Source organism: Apium graveolens, chromosome 9 (genome assembly GCF_009905375.1).
Source record: "Apium graveolens cultivar Ventura chromosome 9, ASM990537v1, whole genome shotgun sequence".
NCBI lineage: Eukaryota > Viridiplantae > Streptophyta > Magnoliopsida > Apiales > Apiaceae > Apium > Apium graveolens.
In genome coordinates, this window is record NC_133655.1 from 140,308,021 (window position 1) to 140,335,867 (window position 27,847).

At 39.1% G+C, this 27,847-nt stretch overlaps 1 non-coding gene across 1 annotated transcript; it reads right to left on the reverse strand.

The window, feature by feature from the left end:
* Window positions 1-20,045: 20,045 nt before the first annotated feature.
* On the reverse strand, window positions 20,046-20,152 carry LOC141688096 (small nucleolar RNA R71). Its single transcript, XR_012561562.1, has one exon. It is a non-coding gene; the product is annotated as a small nucleolar RNA R71 (small nucleolar RNA).
* Between the last annotated feature and the right edge of the window lie 7,695 nt (window positions 20,153-27,847).

Below are 27,847 nucleotides of genomic sequence, written 5' to 3' on the forward strand. Positions count from 1 at the left end.
CCAAACCCTTATGTGAAGCGTCGCTAAATATTACAAAATTCCCTTGATCATCTGGAAGTACCAACACCGAAGCTGTTACCAACTTCTGCTTTAATTCTTGAAAGCTATCTTCACATTCTGCACTCCATTCAAACTTTTGATTCTTTCTAGTTAACTTGGTCAATGGCGTGGTGATCTTCGAGAAATCCTTGACGAATCTTCTATAGTATCCGGCCAATCCTAGAAAACTTCACACTTCCGTAGGAGTCTTTGGCCTCTCCCAACTCATAACTGCCTCAATCTTTGCCGGATCCACTTTAACTCCCTCATTTCCAATAACATGCCCCAAAAATTGAACTTCCTTTAACCAAAACTCACATTTGGTGAACTTGGCATACAACTTTTCTTGTCGGAGTATCTCCAATGCTATCCAGAGGTGTTGCTTATGTTCTTCTTCCGACTTAGAATAAATAAGGATGTCATCAATGAATACCACGACAAATTTGTCCAAATACTTCTAAAATACCTGTAACACCCCCAGATCCGGGGTCGGGGATCCGGGTCGTCACGGTCTTTCTTTCCACAATATCACTTCACTTAATTAATAATAAATAACCTTATGCTGTGACCCCACACTAACACACACCACAACCCGTTATAGTCTCAGAGATGAAATTTAAATAAGTACAAGTCTTTGAATCCACAATTTAAAAGTTATTACAACCCAAAATGATTACTTGATAAATTTACAGTTAATTGCCATTATCTGCCACAAGTTATAATTATACATAATTGATTCTCAAAAGTAGATGGTCTGATCTACAATAGATCTACCTCTGCAGCTATAGCAGCTACAACATCAACGGGAAGACGCGGGACGCTTCCCACGCGCTTGCGCTGGGTCTGCTGGGGTCTGGCCATCTTTCCTAACTGTTGTTGTGTGATGAAGAAATAAAGCAAGGGTGAGCAGCAAGCCCACCAAAATAATATGTATAATGATTTACAATATATGAGCCTACTCATAATACTCATGAAAGTCTTGGTCAAAAGAAATGAACCAAGTTCGATATCTTAATGCGATGAAGTCGCAAAATATTCAGTATATATACATATATACTTTTCAAAATATTGGAAGTCCTCTTCCATGCATAATATACACAAAGTCCCAGTGTATAACTGTATATAAAAAAAATATCGTTGCAAGGTGATCTCATATATCTAACCTTGTCTCAACGTTTTTCTGAAAATCTTTGTCATTCATAAGACAATTATTAATTAGATATAAGTTTAAAAGATGAGGTTACCAAATACCCCAATATACTTATATCTTTCCCAATACTACTTGAACTACCACCGTTCAAGTTATAATCAGTTTCAAAAGTTCATCACATAGATGAGACTACAAGACAAGATTTGAATAGATTCAATCTTTGAAATATTATTGAATGAAATAAATTTACGAGATACTTTATTTAGTCCCGATATATATATATCCACATATATATATCTCTTAAACATTTCCTGGAACCTCTGTTATGTAAAGTATGAACAGAGTTTGAAACATCCAATGAATTTTGGAAAGGAAAAGAATTTTGGCATAAACCCGATATCTCGCTGATCAGGCAAAGATACCAATAAGTAACCTTTTCTACTGTAGATGGATGAATTCCTCACCGGTCATCACCCTGGCCGCATTAGGACCTCGCGCTCGACCGTACCCCGGTCCCTCACGCGTTGATGGACTGCCACCCAGCCACTTACACAATAATAGACCGTACCCCGGCCTGTCGCTTATGCCGACTCAATGAAATGGACTTACTTCCCGAACATTGGGCAAGTAATCAAATTGTTTTCTCAAAACAGCAACCTCGTTGCGAATATAAAACACACCACAGAGCCGGATTTCCCAGGTTTTGAGCGAGTATTTAAATCCCCTTAAAAAGGAAGATCTTAAATATAAAAATGAGTTTTGGGATCCGCTCTGACTTTAAAAATCATTTTGAAGACTCGAAAACACTTTAAAGAGTGTTTGGAGTAAGGCTGATTTAATGAAGTAAATCAGTCCCCAGAATATTAGAAAATATCTGAATATTATTAATTAAATAATATTCCCATAAAGAATAATCTTTATAAAAATAATTGAAGTAGAAGTATTAAAATTTATACTTGAAACGAGTATTAAATAACCAAAGATATACTTATATGAAAGTATTATCTTTATTTGAATAATCGAAAATAAGTTTGATTATTTACACCTTATTCTTTAATAAAATAAAGAATATATCTCAGCAAATAATCGGAGTCATAGATCCTCAAATGAATATTCAAATAATATTCAATAAATAAAATAAGCTGAGTCATAATACCTCGAATGAATATTATAAATAATATTCATTAAATAAAATAAAGGAGTCATACATCCTCAAATGAATATTCAAATAATATTCAATAAATAAAATAAAAGAGTCATAAGCCCTCGAATGAATATTCAAATAATATTCAATAAATAATAAAAGGAGTCATACGCCTTCGAATAATATTCGAAATAATATTCAATAATAAATAAAGTTTAAAGTTATCGAATAAACCTTATTCGATTAATAGTTTTGAAAACTATGACCATATATATGTATATATATATAAATATATATATATATATATATATATATATATATATCCATATCCATATATATACAAAATCTACTCGGGATCCTCGACTCCCGGTTTTAGAAAATATTTTCACCTTTGGGTCCCTATACTAAGGGTATATGCAAATTACTGCTATTCTCTAGCATAGGTATTATCAACTGAACCAACAGATATATATTTCAAGAATATGAAACAGGCATGCATATATACCATATCACATGCTACAATATATCGCAAGAATTTGCTAAATAACCAACATGCATCTATCGCAAGATAATGCATATACAAGTGTATACATCACAACAACAGTATAACGGATAGAATACTTGCCAGAGCGACTGGGGGTTACGAATGGCTCGGGACGAGTCTGGTAACCTATAAACAACAAGTAAGTTGGAATTAAACCAAAGTCACTTGTGAATCTATACTTTAACTAACTTAGACTCTAACGCTTGTTTTGCGCTCACTGATTCGCTTAAGTCACTCGGGTACCCTCGGCTCCACCATTTTTAATAATTTAACCTTTACGAGTTTTAAAGCGATTCCTTCGCGAGTGACTTACCAACTGCCTAAAACACTTACCATAAATGTTTCATGCATTAATTAACCCTTTTTGGTCTTTAACCTATGTTTCAAAGTAAGGCGAGGGAAAAAGTTTCGTTCGCGAAACGCCGTTACTTGAAACGGTCGTTTCTCCTAAACCGTGCATCGGAATCGAACGAACTACATATCAAAACGAAGCTCGTAACATGAGCTACCTAAACATGGCAGTGGTCACAATCTAGCAGGGGGTCCTCGGGTCCTAATGTTATGCACAAAACAGTCTAAAGAAAATCGGACGTTAAGACGGCTATGTTTACGCGATTACCAATATTTATACCACTCCAATTCTTTACCAATTCACTACAAACCACCCAACCATCATCAATACCTCAAACACAACTTATATCAAGGCAAAGTCAGTCCATAATCTCAAGGTTTTCCAACTTATTCAACCACAAACATGATCTACTAACCATAACTTAAGATTCATTAACCATTAACCAAGATTCATATCCAAAATCACCACAAATCCAACCAAACCATCTATCATACATGGATCTTGCTATACATACATGGATATTTCTATATATACATTAATCCATCCATAAACTCATCAAAACTCAAAGTTCAAACTATAAGTTAAAGGTGAAAGTTGTTTATACCTCCTTGAAGCTTCCTAACACAACCCAAGAGCTTTGAATGCCTAAAAGAACCTTGATCCTTGCTTGTATAACCTTAATCTTTCATAAAAATTCAAGAAAACTAAAGTTATTTCTTGAAGGTTACTATTCACCATCTTCTTCCTTGATTTATAGAAAAAGATTGGCTTGGAATTAGAAGCTTAAACTTATAGGAAGTATGTAACTATCCATGGGGAAGCTTAGATAATTACCTTGCTAAATAGTAAGTGGTGGAGCTTGGATCTTCAAATTTTAAGAAATGGGCCGAGAGCTAGCTTGGGAAGAAGATATTTTTGTGTTTTGTTTGATGAAAATGAAATGATTTGCTTGGTTGGTTGATTTTTGTGTTGTTTTTGGTTAATGACTTAATTAACCTTGATTTTGTGTGGTTATAATTCAACCACACTTCCTTCCCTTCTATGTCATGCTTGTGTCACCTTGCACATGTCATTATGCTCCCACTTGTCCACACCTTGTGGTTTGATGATGTCACAATCCCTGGCTTCTTGTACAAGCTTGTCTCTTGGTCACTTATTTGTTTTACGGTTCGCTTATCTTTCGTTCTCGTTTATCGTTTGAGGGATCATACCCGGGATCTTATTACTTAGGTTCCCTTAACCTTTCTCAATATATTATATTCCTTTTATGATCCTCTCCTATAATCCTTTAATTTCAATCCTTTTTATCCTGTTACCTTATACTCAATTCTCTCCGTATCTTGTGGATTTCCGGGAAAAATCAAAGTGTTCGGAATTGGATTCTGACGATCTTTACATACACTTATATACCACATAGAGTACTAATAATATCCCATAAGATCAATAACAGAACCCCTACATAGCGTGGCATGAAAAGTTTTCTCGTTCAGCAAAAACACTATTCATAAGGGTTTCAAAATTTCTCAAAAATTGGGGTTATTACAGTCTCCCCTCCTTAAAAGGATTCCGTCCCGGAATCAGATAGAAAACAAATGGGGATACTTTCTTAGCATTACACTTTCTAACTCTCGAGTCAATTTTCCACATTGTGGTTCTACCACCAAACTCTGCCTAGTTTGATAATCCTTCTCCTAAGCACTTGTTCCTTTTCACTCTATAACCCTTCCTGGTTGCTCCATATAGGTTACATCGGGTTGCATATCTATGCGCTCATATGCCCCTATTTGACTGGCATCCGAATTACACTTCCTTAACATTGATACGTGGAACACGTTATGAACTTGCTACATATTCGGGGTTAGGGCTAGCTTATATGCTAACTTCCCAAACGTCTTAATATATCCAAGGGTCCAACAAATTGTAGACTTAGCTTTCCTTTCTTTCCGAACCTCATCAATCCTTTCCAAGGGATACCTATAACATTACTAGGTCCCCTATTTCATACTCTTTATCCTTTCGTGTCAAATCAACATACTTATCATGTCCATCTTGGGCTACTACCAGCCGTCCTCTGATTAGATCTATCATATCCTTGGTCCTTTGGACTACTGCGGGTCCGAGCATCTTGCGCTCTACAACTTCATGCTAACATAAGGGAGATCGACATTATCTTCCCTCAAGGATCTCATAAGGCGACATCTCGATAATGACATATGATCTATTGTCGTAAGATAACTCAATCCGAATTAAGTGATCATTCCAAATTCTTTCAAGTCTATTGCACAGACTCTCATTATAGCTTTTATCATTAGAGCTTCTGCTTCTCAATACCCATTCTTTTCCAGTTCGTAATCGCTACTACCTTCCGTTCCTAATATTATACTGGTTATACTTTTGCTCGTTAGCGTTCTATAACCTTTTAATAACCACGTCAACCTTAGTATCACGAATGTGTTCCCATTCCGCATACTACCACCACTTTATTACTCCTTTTTCAGTTGTTTCTATTTTCCAAAATTTGATCAATCAAATAGAAGTAAAGGAATTTGTTGAGAGATCACTATGATCATGAACACTTGTTATATTGCATAGTTAGTACAGAAGGTGGCCAGCCTTTAGTACTTGACAAGCAATTAAACAATAGCTGGTATCCTACTCGGCTTCTATCACACAGATAGATAGTCATTCGGCAATACCTCCCCTTTTGGAAGGGTTGTCCTTCTCAGATTACATGAAATGAAAAGAAGAGAAAAGAACGAATTGAAGAGAATTGTATATTCATAAAAATTTTATTGCCATAAAATATCTGGCTTGGAACCTACCTCTGAATTATAGAGGTTTGTCATAGGAGAACAAAACATAAACGTATTTATATCAGTATCAAGTATTATAGCATCGTATTTCCCATGCCTAAATATTTCTATTCCGTCCATCATTCTATGGAACCATGCTCTTCCTCGAGTTTAAACACAATCACCTTTGAAACTCCCTCGACATCGAAAATCGAATCTGGGATCTCATTCTATACATCATCGCTACTAGAATTCTATGCTTGCACCGCAACCTTCCTCGTATAATAATACGACTCTCTATTGATAAGAAAGAATAATAATTCACTAGGTAGATACTCTACTTAATTAGTCTATCAATGATAACTTATACACTACCACGACCCGATTAGGGGTACTCAATCTCGACACCTATTCCAATACAACTCTCACGGTTGTAATCAGCTCATTACTCGCAGAATCATTGCTGCATTACTATGGCCCACCGTTGACCTACTGTAGTCATTCGCTTTCCATGAAGTTTTAATAGCTAACCATACGGAGTCCATTCATATCATATCTAATTCTCCTAAGGAGTTAACATAACCACCAATCACAATTCATGAAGAACACTCCAAACTCTGACGTACTTTCATGACATGAAGCAGATAAAATTGCAGAAGAGTTTCAATCAAAGCAACGATAGCAGGTTAATACCATTCTTAATCATATGCCTTAAATAGAAGACTTAACTCAAAGGTTCGTCTAGTCCTTTTGGAAACATGGTCCTGGCTTATCCCAAGATAGGACCTCCTAAGATAGATAGCCCGTTCATGGCGATTACACGAATTAAACCTTTACCAACTACTATTACGGTTGGGTATTGCACAGTCATCAGAAGGAATGTCAATCTTCCAAACCATAATTCAACCTTCACATTTTTAACCATCATCACTGTATTCTTTTGGCACACGCGCCTATAATTATCCTCTTACGCTTAAAGTGTCGGCCACCTCTTTGGCCTTTCCTGATAGTAAAATTTCCTTACAGTCAATGTCATTTTAACCACCTCCAAATAAATTTTCTACCTTATTTCCGATCACTGCTTGAGTGAAGATGTTTTCCTTAAAAATCAGATGGGAAAAAAAATATCACCATTTTTCCATAAGTTATTGCCTCAGTCTTTAGAGGCTAATAACTGTCAAGACTGACTCTCAATCATACTTAGAACATTTTTTTTTCTTAAGTCCTAATTGCCCTGAACAATTTCGACCATTACTGGTTCGATCCATACTTTCTCGTGGTTTAACACGTGCCCCACTTGGCATCATTATAATTACGTCATATTTCCTTTATCCACATTTCTATTCTTGAGAATTTTGAATATTACCTTTTTCCTTATAAAACCTCTAAGGTTATCCTTCAATTGTTCCTCCTGTATTCCCTAGATACAGGGCATATCACAATACCATTTACTAATAGTAGAACCATTGTCTATATACTTCTGCAAAATTTCTCCACTGATTCTTAAAGGTTGTTGTTACCTTAACCCTTTCCCAATCATACTGTCAAAACTCATACTGTCCCTATTAAGGGTGACATGCCAACCTTTATGTAGTCCCCTAGGATTCATTTTAAGTTACCAATGTTCTATCCTTAATTCCACCTTTAAAAGGTACCTGCATCCTTCCACGAATAAATCAAGTCATATTTCCTTGATAGATTATCATATTCATCATTCCCACCTCGATAGTAAATGCCTAATTTCACAATAACATCTGTATACAAAATGAGGTTAATCAAAATGGCCTCCAAAAGATAACAACGGTTATCCGCTTTTCTTGCCTAATCTGGTAACGATAACATGGATGTTCTGGAAGATATTGGTCGTGTTCAACGTGAACTTCTTCTTAATAATTCCTTATTTACTTTTGTTGTTTATCTCAACAGTCACCTCAATGTTGGGATATCTTTCATATCTGGCGTCTCCCTTTCTGGGTATCATGCCACCGGTCTTACACTTCACCTTCTTGAAGGTCACTTCCTTCATCCAATTTTCTTAATTTCTTACTTTCTTATCCCCTTAGTCTATCCGCGTCTCATTATTTATCCTTCGAATTATCTCAAGGTTTCCTCGAATCCTCCCAACTTACAGGGGATAAACTATGTGCATCTCTTATGCCTTCAACCGTCAACTTTAACTCATGGTGAATCACCCTCATCCTGACGATCATATACTTTTCTATTTCTATTAATAGGAGTCTTTAGGGTTTCCTCATACCCAACTCCCTTATCATTCCTCAAACTCTGTTGCCTTTTTATTCATTTCCACTTCAATTCCTTTTTATTTTCCTTTCTCTTATCATTATTTCATGAACCAACACAACATAAGCATTGATTTCAAATATCCCGTCATTCTGGATTCGTGTCCTCAGAACGAATCTTGATAACTTTTACAACTTAGATTCATAATTTATCATACTCGTCTGCCTTTGTTCTGGCTCTAAAGCTTTTACACTATTCCATAACCTTGGGAATTACGATCCCGAAAACAATTGGCTGAACTTTAATCAGTTTATTATAATCTCTTGCTCCGTGCCTTCCTTGGCCTTTCACCAGCAGGTGGCCTCTCTCTTAGGAGGGTAAGTGATAAAAATAGTCTTTTGTGATTCGTCAATCATTTAGAATCTCAACTGATTCCTCTATTTCCTTTAGCCAGGCTATTGCCTCGACTGGGTCAACCTGTTCCTTGGAACTCTGAGAGCTTAACGACTTAAAGGTCATGAAGAATTTCCTACCGCATTGTTTCCTCAAAGTGGTGGTTGGGGATAATAGTCTAAGTTCTGTCTAGACAGGTCTATGAATTGCCGTATAGGAGTACCGTCTCGGGTCTCCTTTCCTTACTCGACTTTCTGTTTCCTTATTATGAAATGTTTCATCCTACTCCCCATAATCGGGGTCATCTTTTAATTTAAAATCGTCATTTTCCACTCCATTATGTCATGGGTTCCTTCTATCTTGATGGCGACCTCCCTGACTATCGCGTTCAGGGTTTGCTCTAAATCTTATTCCTCAACTATGGCTCTCATCTAAGTTCTCATCCTTACACTCTTGAACTTTCGGAACCCAAATTCTATAGGAATACCTCATTATTCCCTTATCATCTTTCTCGATATTAATCTTTTATCTAATTGTTGGCTCTCTACCTTCATTCATAACTTTTTCTGGCACAATATGATCTTTTCCAATAATTCGGGCTGTATTGCAATCTCAAACAGCTTTTCGGTACCGGCTCCGGTTACCTTCACTTCTATTTCCATTTTCTCAAAATCTCTTATAAACTCTCCAAAAGGCATTATCATCTTGAGTCTCTCCTTTTTACTAAGGGCATCAGCCACCATATTGGCTTTCCCCCGAATGATAAAGAATCTCATAATCGTAATCCTTGATTAGCTCTAACCGCCTCCTCTGGCGTATGTTGAGCTCTTTCTACGCAAAAATGTACTAGAGCTCCTATGGTTTGTGTAAATCTTGCACTTCTCTCCATACAAGTAGTGCCTCCAATCTTTAGGGAAAAACTATTGCCACGAGCCCAAGCTCATGGGTGGGGATATCGAATTTTATACTTCCTTAATTGTCTTGACGCAGACGCGATTATCTTGCTGTGCTATATAAGAAGCACCCTAATTCCTTATGCGAAGCGTCACTTACAAATCACAAAATCTCATTTTTCATCCGGCAACGCCAACATATGGGCCGCCACCAACCTTTGCTTCAGTTGTTAAAATCTTTTCTCGTATTTCTCTGTCCATTCAAACTTCTCAGTCTTACGAGTAAGCCGCGTTAAAGGGGCTACTATCTTTACAACTTGAACGAACCTCCGGTAGTGACCGGCCAATCCTACCTCTGGTAGTTTCCCTAACCATGGTCATCAATTCCTCAGTGGTCCTTTATTCATTCTTGTCAGGATCCTCCATGGGATCCTCCTCAATAACTATCCCTTCTAGGACAACATCATCAACCGCTACATCCTCACTATCAACATCATCCGGTCCTGCATTAGGACACTCTATCGGATCCGCAATCCGATCTCCAATTAGTAATAAAATATCATCGCGATGTTGCTCCTCAACCTCAGGGTTCGGAGTCCCGCTACCATATACGATAACGAACTACGCTCCTATCACGATATTTATAAGGGTTCCCATAAGGGTTTTAACTGTCAGTGCTACGTTAGGTAGCCCGACTATGAACTTGGCAAGAGTTCTTATTATCTTAGTGAACTTATTATCTTTACGTCCCATCATCTCTGAGGTTTATAACGCTTAGCTCTGATACCATTTCTGTAACACCCCCAGATCCGGGGTCGGGGATCCGGGTCGTCACGGTCTTTCTTTCCACAATATCACTTCACTTAATTAATAATAAATAACCTTATGCTGTGACCCCACACTAACACACACCACAACCCGTTATAGTCTCAGAGATGAAATTTAAATAAGTACAAGTCTTTGAATCCACAATTTAAAAGTTATTACAACCCAAAATGATTACTTGATAAATTTACAGTTAATTGCCATTATCTGCCACAAGTTATAATTATACATAATTGATTCTCAAAAGTAGATGGTCTGATCTACAATAGATCTACCTCTGCAGCTATAGCAGCTACAACATCAACGGGAAGACGCGGGACGCTTCCCACGCGCTTGCGCTGGGTCTGCTGGGGTCTGGCCATCTTTCCTAACTGTTGTTGTGTGATGAAGAAATAAAGCAAGGGTGAGCAGCAAGCCCACCAAAATAATATGTATAATGATTTACAATATATGAGCCTACTCATAATACTCATGAAAGTCTTGGTCAAAAGAAATGAACCAAGTTCGATATCTTAATGCGATGAAGTCGCAAAATATTCAGTATATATACATATATACTTTTCAAAATATTGGAAGTCCTCTTCCATGCATAATATACACAAAGTCCCAGTGTATAACTGTATATAAAAAAAATATCGTTGCAAGGTGATCTCATATATCTAACCTTGTCTCAACGTTTTTCTGAAAATCTTTGTCATTCATAAGACAATTATTAATTAGATATAAGTTTAAAAGATGAGGTTACCAAATACCCCAATATACTTATATCTTTCCCAATACTACTTGAACTACCACCGTTCAAGTTATAATCAGTTTCAAAAGTTCATCACATAGATGAGACTACAAGACAAGATTTGAATAGATTCAATCTTTGAAATATTATTGAATGAAATAAAGTTACGAGATACTTTATTTAGTCCCGATATATATATATCCACATATATATATCTCTTAAACATTTCCTGGAACCTCTGTTATGTAAAGTATGAACAGAGTTTGAAACATCCAATGAATTTTGGAAAGGAAAAGAATTTTGGCATAAACCCGATATCTCGCTGATCAGGCAAAGATACCAATAAGTAACCTTTTCTACTGTAGATGGATGAATTCCTCACCGGTCATCACCCTGGCCGCATTAGGACCTCGCGCTCGACCGTACCCCGGTCCCTCACGCGTTGATGGACTGCCACCCAGCCACTTACACAATAATAGACCGTACCCCGGCCTGTCGCTTATGCCGACTCAATGAAATGGACTTACTTCCCGAACATTGGGCAAGTAATCAAATTGTTTTCTCAAAACAGCAACCTCGTTGCGAATATAAAACACACCACAGAGCCGGATTTCCCAGGTTTTGAGCGAGTATTTAAATCCCCTTAAAAAGGAAGATCTTAAATATAAAAATGAGTTTTGGGATCCGCTCTGACTTTAAAAATCATTTTGAAGACTCGAAAACACTTTAAAGAGTGTTTGGAGTAAGGCTGATTTAATGAAGTAAATCAGTCCCCAGAATATTAGAAAATATCTGAATATTATTAATTAAATAATATTCCCATAAAGAATAATCTTTATAAAAATAATTGAAGTAGAAGTATTAAAATTTATACTTGAAACGAGTATTAAATAACCAAAGATATACTTATATGAAAGTATTATCTTTATTTGAATAATCGAAAATAAGTTTGATTATTTACACCTTATTCTTTAATAAAATAAAGAATATATCTCAGCAAATAATCGGAGTCATAGATCCTCAAATGAATATTCAAATAATATTCAATAAATAAAATAAGCTGAGTCATAATACCTCGAATGAATATTATAAATAATATTCATTAAATAAAATAAAGGAGTCATACATCCTCAAATGAATATTCAAATAATATTCAATAAATAAAATAAAAGAGTCATAAGCCCTCGAATGAATATTCAAATAATATTCAATAAATAATAAAAGGAGTCATACGCCTTCGAATAATATTCGAAATAATATTCAATAATAAATAAAGTTTAAAGTTATCGAATAAACCTTATTCGATTAATAGTTTTGAAAACTATGACCATATATATGTATATATATATAAATATATATATATATATATATCCATATCCATATATATACAAAATCTACTCGGGATCCTCGACTCCCGGTTTTAGAAAATATTTTCACCTTTGGGTCCCTATACTAAGGGTATATGCAAATTACTGCTATTCTCTAGCATAGGTATTATCAACTGAACCAACAGATATATATTTCAAGAATATGAAACAGGCATGCATATATACCATATCACATGCTACAATATATCGCAAGAATTTGCTAAATAACCAACATGCATCTATCGCAAGATAATGCATATACAAGTGTATACATCACAACAACAGTATAACGGATAGAATACTTGCCTGAGCGACTGGGGGTTACGAATGGCTCGGGACGAGTCTGGTAACCTATAAACAACAAGTAAGTTGGAATTAAACCAAAGTCACTTGTGAATCTATACTTTAACTAACTTAGACTCTAACGCTTGTTTTGCGCTCACTGATTCGCTTAAGTCACTCGGGTACCCTCGGCTCCACCATTTTTAATAATTTAACCTTTACGAGTTTTAAAGCGATTCCTTCGCGAGTGACTTACCAACTGCCTAAAACACTTACCATAAATGTTTCATGCATTAATTAACCCTTTTTGGTCTTTAACCTATGTTTCAAAGTAAGGCGAGGGAAAAAGTTTCGTTCGCGAAACGCCGTTACTTGAAACGGTCGTTTCTCCTAAACCGTGCATCGGAATCGAACGAACTACATATCAAAACGAAGCTCGTAACATGAGCTACCTAAACATGGCAGTGGTCACAATCTAGCAGGGGGTCCTCGGGTCCTAATGTTATGCACAAAACAGTCTAAAGAAAATCGGACGTTACGACGGCTATGTTTACGCGATTACCAATATTTATACCACTCCAATTCTTTACCAATTCACTACAAACCACCCAACCATCATCAATACCTCAAACACAACTTATATCAAGGCAAAGTCAGTCCATAATCTCAAGGTTTTCCAACTTATTCAACCACAAACATGATCTACTAACCATAACTTAAGATTCATTAACCATTAACCAAGATTCATATCCAAAATCACCACAAATCCAACCAAACCATCTATCATACATGGATCTTGCTATACATACATGGATATTTCTATATATACATTAATCCATCCATAAACTCATCAAAACTTAAAGTTCAAACTATAAGTTAAAGGTGAAAGTTGTTTATACCTCCTTGAAGCTTCCTAACACAACCCAAGAGCTTTGAATGCCTAAAAGAACCTTGATCCTTGCTTGTATAACCTTAATCTTTCATAAAAATTCAAGAAAACTAAAGTTATTTCTTGAAGGTTACTATTCACCATCTTCTTCCTTGATTTATAGAAAAAGATTGGCTTGGAATTAGAAGCTTAAACTTATAGGAAGTATGTAACTATCCATGGGGAAGCTTAGATAATTACCTTGCTAAATAGTAAGTGGTGGAGCTTGGATCTTCAAATTTTAAGAAATGGGCCGAGAGCTAGCTTGGGAAGAAGATATTTTTGTGTTTTGTTTGATGAAAATGAAATGATTTGCTTGGTTGGTTGATTTTTGTGTTGTTTTTGGTTAATGACTTAATTAACCTTGATTTTGTGTGGTTATAATTCAACCACACTTCCTTCCCTTCTATGTCATGCTTGTGTCACCTTGCACATGTCATTATGCTCCCACTTGTCCACACCTTGTGGTTTGATGATGTCACAATCCCTGGCTTCTTGTACAAGCTTGTCTCTTGGTCACTTATTTGTTTTACGGTTCGCTTATCTTTCGTTCTCGTTTATCGTTTGAGGGATCATACCCGGGATCTTATTACTTAGGTTCCCTTAACCTTTCTCAATATATTATATTCCTTTTATGATCCTCTCCTATAATCCTTTAATTTCAATCCTTTTTATCCTGTTACCTTATACTCAATTCTCTCCGTATCTTGTGGATTTCCGGGAAAAATCAAAGTGTTCGGAATTGGATTCTGACGATCTTTACATACACTTATATACCACATAGAGTACTAATAATATCCCATAAGATCAATAACAGAACCCCTACATAGCGTGGCATGAAAAGTTTTCTCGTTCAGCAAAAACACTATTCATAAGGGTTTCAAAATTTCTCAAAAATTGGGGTTATTACAATACCCGATTCATCAGATCCATAAATGCGGCCGGAGCGTTGGTCAATCCAAACGGCATTACTAGGAACTCATAATGCCCATATCTGGTCCTGAATGCGGTCTTAGGAATATCTTCTTCTTTGATCTTTAGTTGATGGTATCCCGATCTCAAACCAATCTTCGAAAAGCATTTTGCTCCCTTCAACTGATCAAAAAGGTCATCTATCCTTGGTAGCGGGTAACAGTTCTTGATCATCACCTTATTCAGCTCCCGGTAATCTATGCATAGACGCATACTCCCATCTTTCTTCTTTACAAACAGAACAGGTGTTCCCCATGGCGACGTACTTGGTCGTATCACTCCTTTATCCAATAATTCTTGTAGCTGGCTCGCCAACTCTTTCATTTATGCTGGTGCCATCCTATATGGGGCCTTTGAAACTGGTTCCGTGCCTGGAGCAAGGTTGATCTCGAACTCAATTTGTCGATCTGGTGGTAAGCCTGGTAGTTCATCGGGAAACACATCGGGGAACTCACTAACTACAGGAATATCTTCCATGCTGAGGCTGCCTCTCTCTGAATCCACTACATATGCTAGGAACGACTCACAACCTTTTCTAAGCAACTTCTTAGCCTGAACGATTGTAAGAAATAGTTGCTCTTGCCTCTGCCCCTTAAATACTACCTTCTCTCCACTCTTCGTCTTTAAATACACTCTCTTGGTCTTATAATTTATCTGAGCGCTATTCTCTCCTAACCAATCCATTCCTAAAATTATATCAAACTCTCCCAACTTGAAGAGTATCAAGTCGGCTGAAAACTTATATCCCGAAATATCGATCTCACACTTTGGACAACATTGATTCACAGGAATCCTCTCTTGGTTTGCAATTACCACATTTACTACCTCACTCATAACCATTTTATCACATTGGAGCTTATCAACAAAAGATTCTGATATGAAAGATATTGTTGCTCCCGAATCAATCAATACTTTAGCTTTGACATTATTGAGTAAAAGTGTACCTGCTATCACCTCAGAATTCTGAACAACATCTTTCATCTTTAGATCAAATGTCCTTGCTGTTGCTTGCGGGGTTGGTGCGGGTTGTGGAGGTAATGCCAATACCTCAGCTGGCACGCTTGCACTGGTACTTGCCACATTCATCAGAACTTTGACTGGTCCTGTTGCCTTACACTCCCTAGCCATGTGTCCAGTCTTCCCACATTTGTAGCACGTAACTCCTGGCTTCGGCATCTTGCACTCATTTGCCAAATGTCCCTTCTGATTACACCTATAACAGGTCATGCTCAGCTTATTGCATACTCCGGGGTGCCTTCTTCCACAGTGCTTGCATTCCGGTCTCTGGAACCTGTTTTCTCCAACTTGCCCTTGGCTTACCTGGTTGTTTCCTTTTGATTCTTGCCTTTTGCCCAAATTTCCCTTCTTTTGAAAATTTCCACCCTTCTGAAAACCAATCCTCTTTACATTCCGATCTTGCGAACTTTCAGCTTTAGACTTTTCTCCATAAAATGGAACCTTCCTCTTCTTGTTATCCCTCTCTTTCCTTGACTGCATCCCATTATTCTCAATCAGAGCAGCTTTCTGTACTATTCCCGCATAAGTTTCAAGCTCAAACATAGCCACCCTATCTCTGATCCAAGGCTCCAATCCTTGCTGAAATTTCTTTGCTTTTTCCTCCTCAGTGCCGGTATACTTTGTCACAAACCTTGACAACTCAGTGAACTTCTTCTCATACTCCAATACAGTCATGTTCCCTTGCTTCAACTCCAGAAATTTTAGCTCCATCTGATTCTGCATGTACTTAGGGTAATACTTGTCCAGAAATAACTTTTTAAATCTCTCCCAAGAAACCTGCTGAGTGACTTCCATAGCCTTTACTGATTCCCACCAATAAATGACTTCTCCCTTCAAGAAGTAAGTAGCATACGGCGTCTTCTGATCGTCTCCTAACTGCACCAACTCAGAAGCCCTTTCCATCTCCTTGATCCATGTGTTAGCTATCACTGGATCAGTGGTATCATGAAATACAGGTGGATTCACATTCTGAAAAGCTTTAAAAGTGACAATTTGTCTAGGTGGTACTGGTGGTTCAGGTGGTTGGTGTGGCTCACGGTTATCTTGGTTTTCAATTCGTTGTTGAAGAGTTAGTTGTTGTTGAGCTATAGCATTGGTTTGCTGTTGCAAGGTTTCCAGTAGTCGAAGAATATTTGGGTCTGTGGTGAAGGTGGTTGTTGGGTTCTTCTTTTTGGGAGGCATGATCCTGAAATAAGAGTTGTGTCAAAACAGATATGAATGATAAAATGATTCGAGGGTATCGCATGGCATTCTCATTTACATATGGGGTCAAGTTTCCAAATTAAGCAGATATGATGATAAAAATATAAAATAACAGTTGAGAGCAAATGGAAAAATAGCACATAATTATTGAAATTTTAAAGGTCACAGTACATAAGATTGGGGCATAGTCTGATTCTAGGAATAACAGGCTTATTTAAAGGAAAAACGGAAACAACTGGGGATTCCATAGAGTCTGATAGTACAACAACATGAAAGGTAAATGGAAAGAACTAAGGCTCCACTCCATCTGAACGGGGCTTGGTAGTCTTTTCCTCTCGAAGCGTCTTCACAATGCTCTGGAGCTCATCTGCCACCATCTGAATGACATACTGGCTGGTACGGTCCCGGTGCGCTGGCATCTCCTCAAGCTTAGTGTTGACGTACTGAACCAAGGTCTCAAGTCTCGCAGTCATCTGCTCCTTGGGCTTCCCTTCATAGTTTCGGCTGTCCGGATACACGTTCTTCAGTCGGTCTATCAGTCGGTCGTACTTGCCCTGAAGCATGTCGAACTCGCGCCTCAACTCAGCATACACGGAGAAAGCAATAGTGTCGTCCGACCCAGAGGATGACGAGGAATACGCCCTTTGCTGACAACCAATAAGAGGAGTATTAATAATAATTTACTTAACCTACTCTCTCGCATAATATCTATAACCTACACACAAATCCTATAACCTATTTGGGCTGTCCAGGGACTCTAAACCGTAGCTCTGATACCAAAACCTGTCACACCCCCAACTTAAACAACAAAATAAATATAGCTATTACATCTTTTTAATGAAGAATACACAACCAAAATCCAAGATCTTACAGTTTAGGGTTTGGAACAGCCCAACACTACCAACTATTACATCTGATTACAAATACCGAGTCCTCACATAACTATTATTACTTATTCTACCTGAGCTCGAACATAAGCATCAGCATCACAGGTCTTACGGGCAGTCTGCTTGAATCTAACCATAGCTGCTAGCTGTTATTGATAAGTGGCATTTTATACCACTTAGAACGTCTTAAAATGGCTTAAATTGGTGTCTTGAAATCAAGTATTTTGTGTATTTGATGCGTTTTTCTAGTGTTTATGCATTTCAGGGTATTAGTTGCATTTCGGAGGAGGAATCATCAAGAATAAGCCTTGGCATGTGTTCACCATTGCGAGAGGAAAAGAACGGGCAGATTACGGCGAAGAAACGGAGCAAACATGGAATTTTTCCAGAAGGGTCCTGCGCGCCCGCGCAGCAATGCTGAGCGGCCGCGCAGCAACCTTGCGCGCCCGCGCAGAAATGCTGAGCGGCCGCACAGGGTCGGGGAAAAAGATATATTATTTTAGACTTCTACTTCTGTTTGGCTTCCAACTTCTATGTAATCTGAGTTTTATGGGACTATTATATAAGTAGATTTGAGACGTTTTTCACAGAGAATTAAGAGGAGATTATGTTTTAGATTGTGTTTTACGCAAGAAGCGAAGGAGATAAGGAAGAAGACCGATTTAGCACACAGCAGCGAAGAGGAAGCATATATTCTTATGATTCTTGTTTCGTTGTAGTGTTGGATGCTAGTTTTCTTGCTTTGACTTATTTACTCTTGTGATGTACTCTGTTTTAATATAATCAGTTTAGTTATTATTTTCTTGTGTTTGTTATCATGATTTCATATGAACCCATGATGGCGATAAGTTCTATTATGGGCTAATCGTGATCATGGGGTTGCAACGGATTTATTATGGAATTCTTTAGTTAATTGTTTAATACTTTAGTATGTGATGATTGCATGATATCTAGTATTGGTTGTGCGTATTCGTCTTATGTGCGTCGCGAACATATAAGATAGGGTGTTAATCTCTTGTGAAGCGACGGTGGATCTTGAGATTTAGAACTTGCCATGCTAGCATAGGTTCATGTACATTGTGCATGATTAGTGGGTAACTCTAACAGTTTTATTTGCCCTATGTAATCAAAAGGAATAACTTGTGCTTAAATCGTTGTGTTGTCAATTTCTGTAGACATATAGGAACTCAACATAATTGATGACTATTCAACTTCTATCTTAATTGTGGATGTTTGGTAGAATGGTATTAGTACAATGAAAGTTGGCTTTTATCAGTTTCGTGTTATTCGATTAATATCATCACTGTCACATGCTAAAGGTAATAACTATGGCTATAGAAGGAAGTAATAATGAAGTTGTGATCTCATGAGTGTTTTATTATTGATAAATTGAAGTGTTAGTTAAGTGGTTAATTAAGTAGTTAATTATAGTTAATATTTAATCAACAATTTTAAGTGTTATTATCTTAACATTGAGAAGTAATCATACATTGGTGAGTGAGTTAAATTAGACAATAATTTAGTCTGAGTCTCTGAGGGAACGAACTAGAAAGTATTCTATATTACTTGCGAACGCGTATACTTGCCTGAATATTAGTGCGTGATTTCGCCCTAACAAGTTTTTGGTGCCGCTGCCGGGGACTCGGCGTATTTGTTTAGTTTATGTACTTACCATCATTGGTCATTAGGACTCAGTGATTAGGACGTAGTAGTTAATTACTCTTTTCGGTTGTGTTTCAGGTACTTTAGCAAACGTTTATGCAAACTCGTTCTCGTGCTCGCAAGAGGACCTTAGATACAGCTGAAGGAAAAGACGAAGTTATTGATACTCCGGAGAAGTTAGATTTTGAGGATTCGGATTCAGGAACTGAGCAGAAAGAACCAGTAAACATGGGAGATCGTATTGTTCAAGCTGATCCAGCTCTTATGGATTTTTCTCGGCCTAAAATTGATGACATTCAGTCAAGCATCCTTCATCCGGCTATTCAAGCTAACACCTTTGAAATCAAGCCGGGCACTATTCAGATGGTGTAGAATTATGTTTCTTTTGGAGGAGCGGCAACTGAAGACCCCAACATGCACATAAGGAATTTTGTCGAGATCTGCAGCACTTTTAAGTATAATGGCGTGACTGATGAGGCTATCAAGTTGAGGCTTTTCCCATTCTCACTGAGGGATAAAGCTAAAGACTGGTTACATTCTGAACCAGCTGGGTCCATCACTACGTGGCAAGATCTTGCGCAAAAGTTTCTGGTGAAGTTTTATCCAATGGCAAAGACTGCTGCTATGAGGAGTGCTCTTACTCAGTTTGCGCAGCAACCTACAGAATCTATGTGCGAGGCTTGGGAACGCTACAAGGAAATGTTAAGAAAATATCCACATCATGGAATGCCGGATTGGATGGTAATCACTGGTTTTTATAATGGTTTGGGGGCCCAATCTCGGCCCATGCTCGATGCAGCAGCTGGAGGCGCCTTATGGGCTAAAACCTATACTGAGGCGTACAATCTTATCGAGACGATGGCTGCAAATGAGCATCAAAACCCAACTCAGAGGATGACATCAGGCAAGGTAGCAGGTATTCTGGAAGTTGATGCAGCCACCGCTATTGCAGCCCAGCTCCAAGCGCTATCAATGAAGGTTGATTCTTTGGCTACGTATGGAGTTAATCAAATAGCTATGGTTTGTGAGCTCTGTGCAGGTTCTCATGCTACGGATCAGTGTTCTCTTGTCAACGAATCTGTTCAGTATGTGAATAATTATCAGCGACAACAGCAGCCTGTGCCAGCGACCTATCATCCTAACAACAGAAATCATCCAAATTTCAGCTAGGGAAATAATCAAAATGCTATTCAGCCACCATATCAGCAAGGAGTGAGTAAACAGTTTAACCCACCTGGATTCCAGCAACCACAGCAGTATGCTACAAGACAATCATATCCTCAACAGGGAAGTGCAGCTGCACCTACTAGTGCTGATTTTGAGGAACTTAAGCTGTTGTGCAAGAGTCAGGCGGTTTCTATCAAGACCTTGGAAAATCAAATCGGTTAATTAGCCAATGCAGTGCTCAATCGTCAACCTGGCACTCTTCCCAGTGACACGGAAGTACCAGGCAGGAAGGAAGCTAAAGAGCAAGTCAAGGCTATTACCTTAAGGTCTGGAAAAGTAGCTGATGCTGAAAAGGCAAAAGAAGTCGAAGCTGAAGTTAGAGATGAAGAATCTAATCAAAGGGAGAAAGCGGCGGAACCAAGGAAGACTACTGTTGAACACACTCTGCCTGAGGCTAATACAGGGGAGAAACAGCTCTATCCTCCACCACCTTTTCCTAAGAGATTGCAGCAACAAAAGCTGGATAGACAGTTCGGGAAGTTTCTGGAGGTGTTCAAGAAACTTCACATCAATATACCTTTCGCTGAGGCTCTGGAACAAATGCCTAGTTATGCGAAGTTTATGAAGACTATTCTTTCAAGGAAGGTGAAACTGGATGACCTTGAAACCGTTGCTCTCACGGAAGAATGCAGCGCGGTTCTGCAACAAAAGTTACCACCAAAACTGAAAGATCCAGGAAGCTTCACCATTCCTTGCACCATTGGCAATCTAATTTTTGACAAGTGCCTTTGTGATTTGGGAGCAAGCATTAATATGATGCCATTGTCGATCTTTAAAAAGCTGGATCTGCCTGATCCAAAACCCACATACATGTCGCTACAATTGGCGGACCGTTCCATTACTTACCCAAGGGGCATAGTTGAGGATGTGCTCGTCAAGGTGGATAAGCTCTTCTTTCCTGCTGATTTTGTTATTCTGGATTTTGAGGAAGATAAGAAGATTCCCATAATCTTGGGGAGGCCTTTCTTGGCTACTGGCCGTACCTTGATAGATGTGCAAAAAGGGGAACTTACTATACGGGTCCAAGATCAGGATGTGACCTTCAACGTATTCAAGGCAATGAAATTCCCTACAGAAGATGAGGAGTGCTTAAAAGTGGATGTGATTGATTCTGCGGTTACTTCGGAACTCGATCATATGCTAATGTCTGATGCATTGGAAAAGGCCTTAGTGGGGGAATTTGACAGTGATGATGAAGATAGCAACGAGCAATTACAATATCTGAACGCTTCTCCCTGGAAGCGAAAGCTGGATATACCATTTGAATCTCTTGGTACTTCTGACCTCAAGAACGCTGAAGGGAAGCTCAAACCATCAATAGAGGAAGCGCCTACCTTAGAGCTCAAACCATTACCTGAACACTTGAGGTATGCTTTTTTAGGTGATTCATCTACGTTACCTGTTATTATTTCAGCTGACCTTTCAGGTAGTGAGGAAGATAAGCTCTTAAGGATTTTGAGAGAATTCAAATTGGCTATAGGATGGACCATAGCAGACATCAAGGGGATAAGTCCTTCATATTGTATGCATAAAATTCTGTTAGAGGAAGGTAGTAAGCCAACTATGGAACAGCAGCGAAGACTGAACCCGATCATGAAGGAGGTGGTGAAGAAATAAATTCTGAAATGGCTAGATGCAGGCATCATTTATCCTATTTCTGACAGCTCGTGGGTGAGCCCCGTGCAATGTGTACCTAAGAAAGGAGGTATCACTGTGGTCGCAAATGAAAAGAATGAGCTCATCCCTACTCGAACAGTTACAGGATGGAGAGTATGCATGGATTATAGAAAATTGAACAAAGCCACAAGGAAGGATCACTTCCCTCTACCATTCATTGATCAAATGCTTGACAGATTGGCGGGACATGAGTATTTTTGTCTTCTGGATGGTTATTCCGGGTATAATCAGATTTGTATTGCACCAGAGGATCAGGAAAAGACTACCTTCACTTGTCCATTTGGTACATTTGCTTTTCGAAGAGTTTCGTTTGGGTTATGTGGCGCCCCGGCCACCTTTCAGAGATGTATAATGGCTATATTCTCTAACATGATTGGAAATAACGTCGAAGTGTTCATGGATGACTTCTCCGTCTTTGGACACTCATATGATGAATGTTTGAATAATCTGCGCGCCGTACTCAAAAGATGCGTGGAAACTAATTTGGTGCTTAATTGGGAGAAATGTCATTTTATGGTGCGTGAAGGCATTATCCTTGGGCATAAGGTCTCTAGCAAAGGTCTGGAGGTGGACAAGGCCAAGGTGGGAGTCATTGAAAATCTTCCCCCACCTAATTCGGTGAAAGGAATCCGTAGTTTTCTCGGTCATGCGGGTTTTTATCGGCGATTCATCAAGGACTTTTCAAAGATATCTAAGCCGTTGTGCAATTTACTTGAGAAAGATGTGCCTTTCAAATTTGATGATGAATGTTTGGCAACATTCGAGACTCTCAAGGAGAGTTTGATCACGACACCAGTTATTACAGCACCAGATTGGACAGAACCGTTTGAGATGATGTGTGATGCGAGTGACTATGCGGTAGGTGCAGTTCTGGGACAGCGCAAGAAAAATCTCTTCCATGTGGTCTACTATGCGAGTAAGACTTTAAATGGGGCCCAATTGAACTACACCACTACTGAGAAGGAGCTTTTGGCTATAGTCTTTGGCTTTGAGAAATTTCGATCTTATCTGCTTGGTACGAAAGTGACAGTATTCACTGATCATGCAGCTATTCGCTATCTGGTTTCTAAGAAGGATTCGAAGCCGAGACTCATTCGTTGGGTGCTTTTACTTCAAGAATTTGAGTTAGAGATCAAAGATAGAAAAGGTACCGAGAATCAAGTAGCTGACCATCTCTCTAGGTTGGAGAATCCCGATTCTACTTCACAAGATAGGACGTTAATCAATGAATCTTTTCCGGATGAGCAGTTGTTTGCAATTCAGGAGGAAGAACCATGGTTTGCAGATATTGTAAACTATCTTGTCAGCAATATAATGCCTCCTAATTTGACATCCGCGCAAAAGAAGAAGTTTCTGCATGAGGTGAAGTGGTATATGTGGGATGAACCATATATTTGTTTAGACAGGGAGCTGACCAGATCATCAGGAGATGTATCCCGTTCTGTGAGACGGAGGGGATATTACGAGACTGCCATTCCACGGTTTATGGTGGACACTATGGAAGGGAGAAGACGGCAGCTCGTATTCTGCAAGCAGGTTTTTTCTAGCCCACCTTGTTCAAGGATGCTCATTAGTTTGTTTTAAGGTGTGATCGTTGCCAAAGAGTGGGAAATTTGTCAAGGAAGGATGATATGCCATTAAATGTGATGCTTGAAGTCGAGGTCTTTGATGTATGGGGAATCGATTTCATGGGGCCTTTTATCTCGTCTTGCAATAATCAGTACATCTTGCTGGCAGTTGATTATGTCTCAAAATGGGTCGAAGTTAAAGCTTTACCGACAAATGATGCAAAGGCAGTGCTAAATTTTCTTCATAAGCAAATTTTCACAAGGTTTGGAACACCTCGGGTAATCATAAGTGATGAAGGATCGCATTTTTGCAACCGTAAGTTCACTTCTATGATGCAGCGTTATAATGTGAATCATCGAGTAGCTACTGCCTATCATCCGCAAACAAATGGTCAAGTGGAAGTGTCTAACAGAGAGATAAAGCGCATTCTAGAGAAGGTTGTTTGTCCGTCAAGGAAGGATTGGTCTTTAAAGCTCGATGAAGCTGTTTGGGCTTACAGAACAGCATACAAAACTCCACTTGGGATGTCACCGTTTCAGTTGGTGTACGGTAAGGGATGTCATCTACCGGCGGAGCTTGAGCATAAGGCCTACTGGGCATTGAAGAAATTGAACCTGGATTTAGATGCAGCTGGTAAGAAAAGAATGCTTCAGCTTAATGAACTTGATGAATTTCGACTTCAAGCGTACGAGAATAACAAAATGTATAAGGAAAAAGTGAAGAGGTGGCACGATAGGAAGCTACATCCTAAGTTATTTGTGCCAGGACAACAAGTTCTGTTATTCAACTCTCGGCTCCGACTTTTTCCTGGGAAGTTGAAATCAAGGTGGTCTGGACCTTTTATTGTTAAAACTGTGTTCCCACACGGAGCGGTGGAAATTTTTGAGAATGATTCGGACCAAGCATTCAAGGTTAACGGTCAGCGGTTGAAGCACTACTATGGGGACATGGCAAACCGAGAGGTGATTAGTGCCATTTTGTTGACTACGTGAGAAAGGTACGGAACGTCAAGCTAATGACGAAAAAGAAGCGCTGCGTGAGAGGCAACCCATGAATTGTTGTTACAGGAACCCTTAGAAGTTAATAACCTATCCAAAAACACAAAAAAATCAGAAAACAGGGGCTGAAAAAAAAAAATTCCAGAGACCCTCTGCGCGCCCGCGCAGCTATGCTGAGCGGCCGCGCAGCTTTCTGCGCGCCCGCGTAGAAATGCTGAGCGGCCGCGCAGGGGTCGAGTTCCAGAAAATTTTTTACAGTTCGAAAAAAAAAAAACAAACAAAAACACAAAAACCCATTACAGCCCATAAACCCACGAATTATTTTCCCATTACCCCATGATTTTATCCCTCAACCCCACTCCTAATCTAATTTAACCTACTCCACACCCTATATATACATACACCTATCCTACATATCTCCCACAACTTCCTACACTTAAACCCTCTCATAAACATAAAAAAAATCAGTTCTTACACACTTTTATTCACAAATCAATGGCACCCAAGAGAGCACGCACTATTGGCAGCAGCAGCACAGTTCCTATTGCTGATTCATCAAGGGGTACTGCTGCAAGGCCTCGGTTAACTGACAGAGCCGCGGAGGAGGAGTACACTAGGCTGTTGGGGAAGCCGATTCTGAAGGAGAGGGGGTTTTTACCATCAGGGAGGGATGGTGAGTTGTTGCCCATGATTGCAGAGAAGGGGTGGATAGCTTTTTGTGAGTCACCCGAAGCAGTACCGATGAGTGTTGTTCGCGAGTTCTACGCGAACGTGAAGGCTGAAAAGAATGGGTTTTCTGTAGTTCGTGGGCTGACGGTTGATTATCATCCTGCGGCGATTTGCCGTGTGATTGGACGGCGAGAGAGGAAGCCCGAGGAGGAGAACTGGAATGAAAAGACTGCTGAGGATTTTGACTTGGATTTGATTTGTGCGACTCTCTGTCGACCGGGCACAGTTTGGAACCGCAGTCCAGCCAATAATGAGTATCGTCACTTTCCGGCGATCGCCATGAACAAGTATGCCCGTGCATGGAATGCATTTATATGTGCTAATATTTTGCCTTCTTCACATGCACACGAGGTCACAGTTGAGAGAGCACAGCTGTTGTGGGGAGTTCTGAATGAGGAATACTATGTGGACCTTGGTGAGTTTATCTACCAAGGAATTCTGAAGTTTTTGAGGGGAGCAAAGTATATGAACATCCCTTATGCATCCACGGTTACAAAGCTATGCCGTGCAGTAGGAGTGAACTGGCCGGCTCATGAGCAGTTGCAGTTGCCAGCAGCTCCTATAGATTCTGGCACTCTGAATGGGATGCAGGAGTGGACCGGTGGTGAGCCTGAGGAGCATGGACTGGGTTATCGTCTTTCAGGAGGGCGTCCAGCACGAGGTACTACTATGGCCAGGCCAGGGCGTGGTGAGGCTAGTTCTTTGAGAGCTCAGGAGGGTGCTGGGATGGGTGATGCCCAGTATAGGAGGCTTTCACGGCGGATGGATGCCATGTATGAGACGCAGAGCAGGTTTGCTCAGGAGCTCACCCTTGCGTTAGGGACTGCTTTTCGAGGCCTTGGAGCTGATATCCAGTGGCCAGTTTTTGGTGAGGACTCTGCATACCCGCCGCCTGATACTCCACCCACTGAGGGTGATGATGATGATGACTCCGAGTAGGTATACCCTGTGTTCCTTTCTACTACCTTCACTGGGGACAGTGAAGATTTTAAGTTTGGGGGTGGTAGTTAAGGAATATTTTGTGTGTGTCATATAGCTGCATATTCATGATAGTTAGTTCATATAGTTGCATAATTTTTGCCATATAGTTTTTTTATATAGCTTTAGTTGTTTGTCAAATCATATAGCTCATGCATATACCATGATCCCTTTTGCAATGATTTATCGACTGAATTGTGATATTGATCCGAGTGTAGTGATAGCATTAAAGTGATATTAAGTTGTGTAGGTTGATATGCATGCTAGAAGCACTTGTATTGTCACTAAGTCTTAGAGAATGCTTAAGGACTAGATTGTTGTTATGATCTGATTATTTTCGAGGATAATCTATTTATTATGCTTAGAATTTGATAATAGGCTCTTAGTGGTAAAGGCATGAAAAAGAAAAAAAATGGAGTAAAAATGGAATTTGTTGCTAGTTGTGGCTAGGCGTCAAATGGCTAGTAGCCGGCTCGCATGTTATGCGAGTAGTCTAGGGTTGAGCAAGATGGAGCGAAACGCACTTGCTCAGAAGAAAAAAAAAAAAATTTTGCCTAATTGATCAAGAGTGGGCTCTTTGGTATTCGAGTTATTAAGTTCTTAGGGGACTTTGTGCCTAGTGACCTAAGGCTTTTAGAGTCTGGGATCCGCTAACCTAACGCTCGTTACATGGATACCATTGTATAAGTCTTTTGTGGACCTCACTCATTGCACGGTCAAATAAGCATTTGAGTTGTAAATAAAAAGCACGATTCCGTAGTAAGCTCCAGAGTTCTTGTAGTGTTGTATATCACTTTGTGCCTAGAATTTTTATTCTTTGTATAATCGTAGGATTGCCTTGAGGATAGTCTAGTCATAGTAATTGGTCTAGTTCCAAAGCATATCTGTTAAGCATTTGCACACACCACGTTTCTGGCGGTATGTCCGTTTGCATGAGTTTCTTGATCTTTAGTGTCTAACTGCATTCGTTGAGACGTGACAATTTGGTTGGTTAATTGTAGTAAGGGGGATCGTTGCATTTTCATATAGATTGCATTTATGCATATTTTTATTTGTTTTTGAGTCTGTGACGCTTGAGGACAAGCATCGATTTAAGTTTGGGGGTGTGATAAGTGGCATTTTATACCACTTAGAACGTCTTAAAATGGCTTAAATTGGTGTCTTGAAATCAAGTATTTTGTGTATTTGATGCGTTTTTCTAGTGTTTATGCATTTCAGGGTATTAGTTGCATTTCGGAGGAGGAA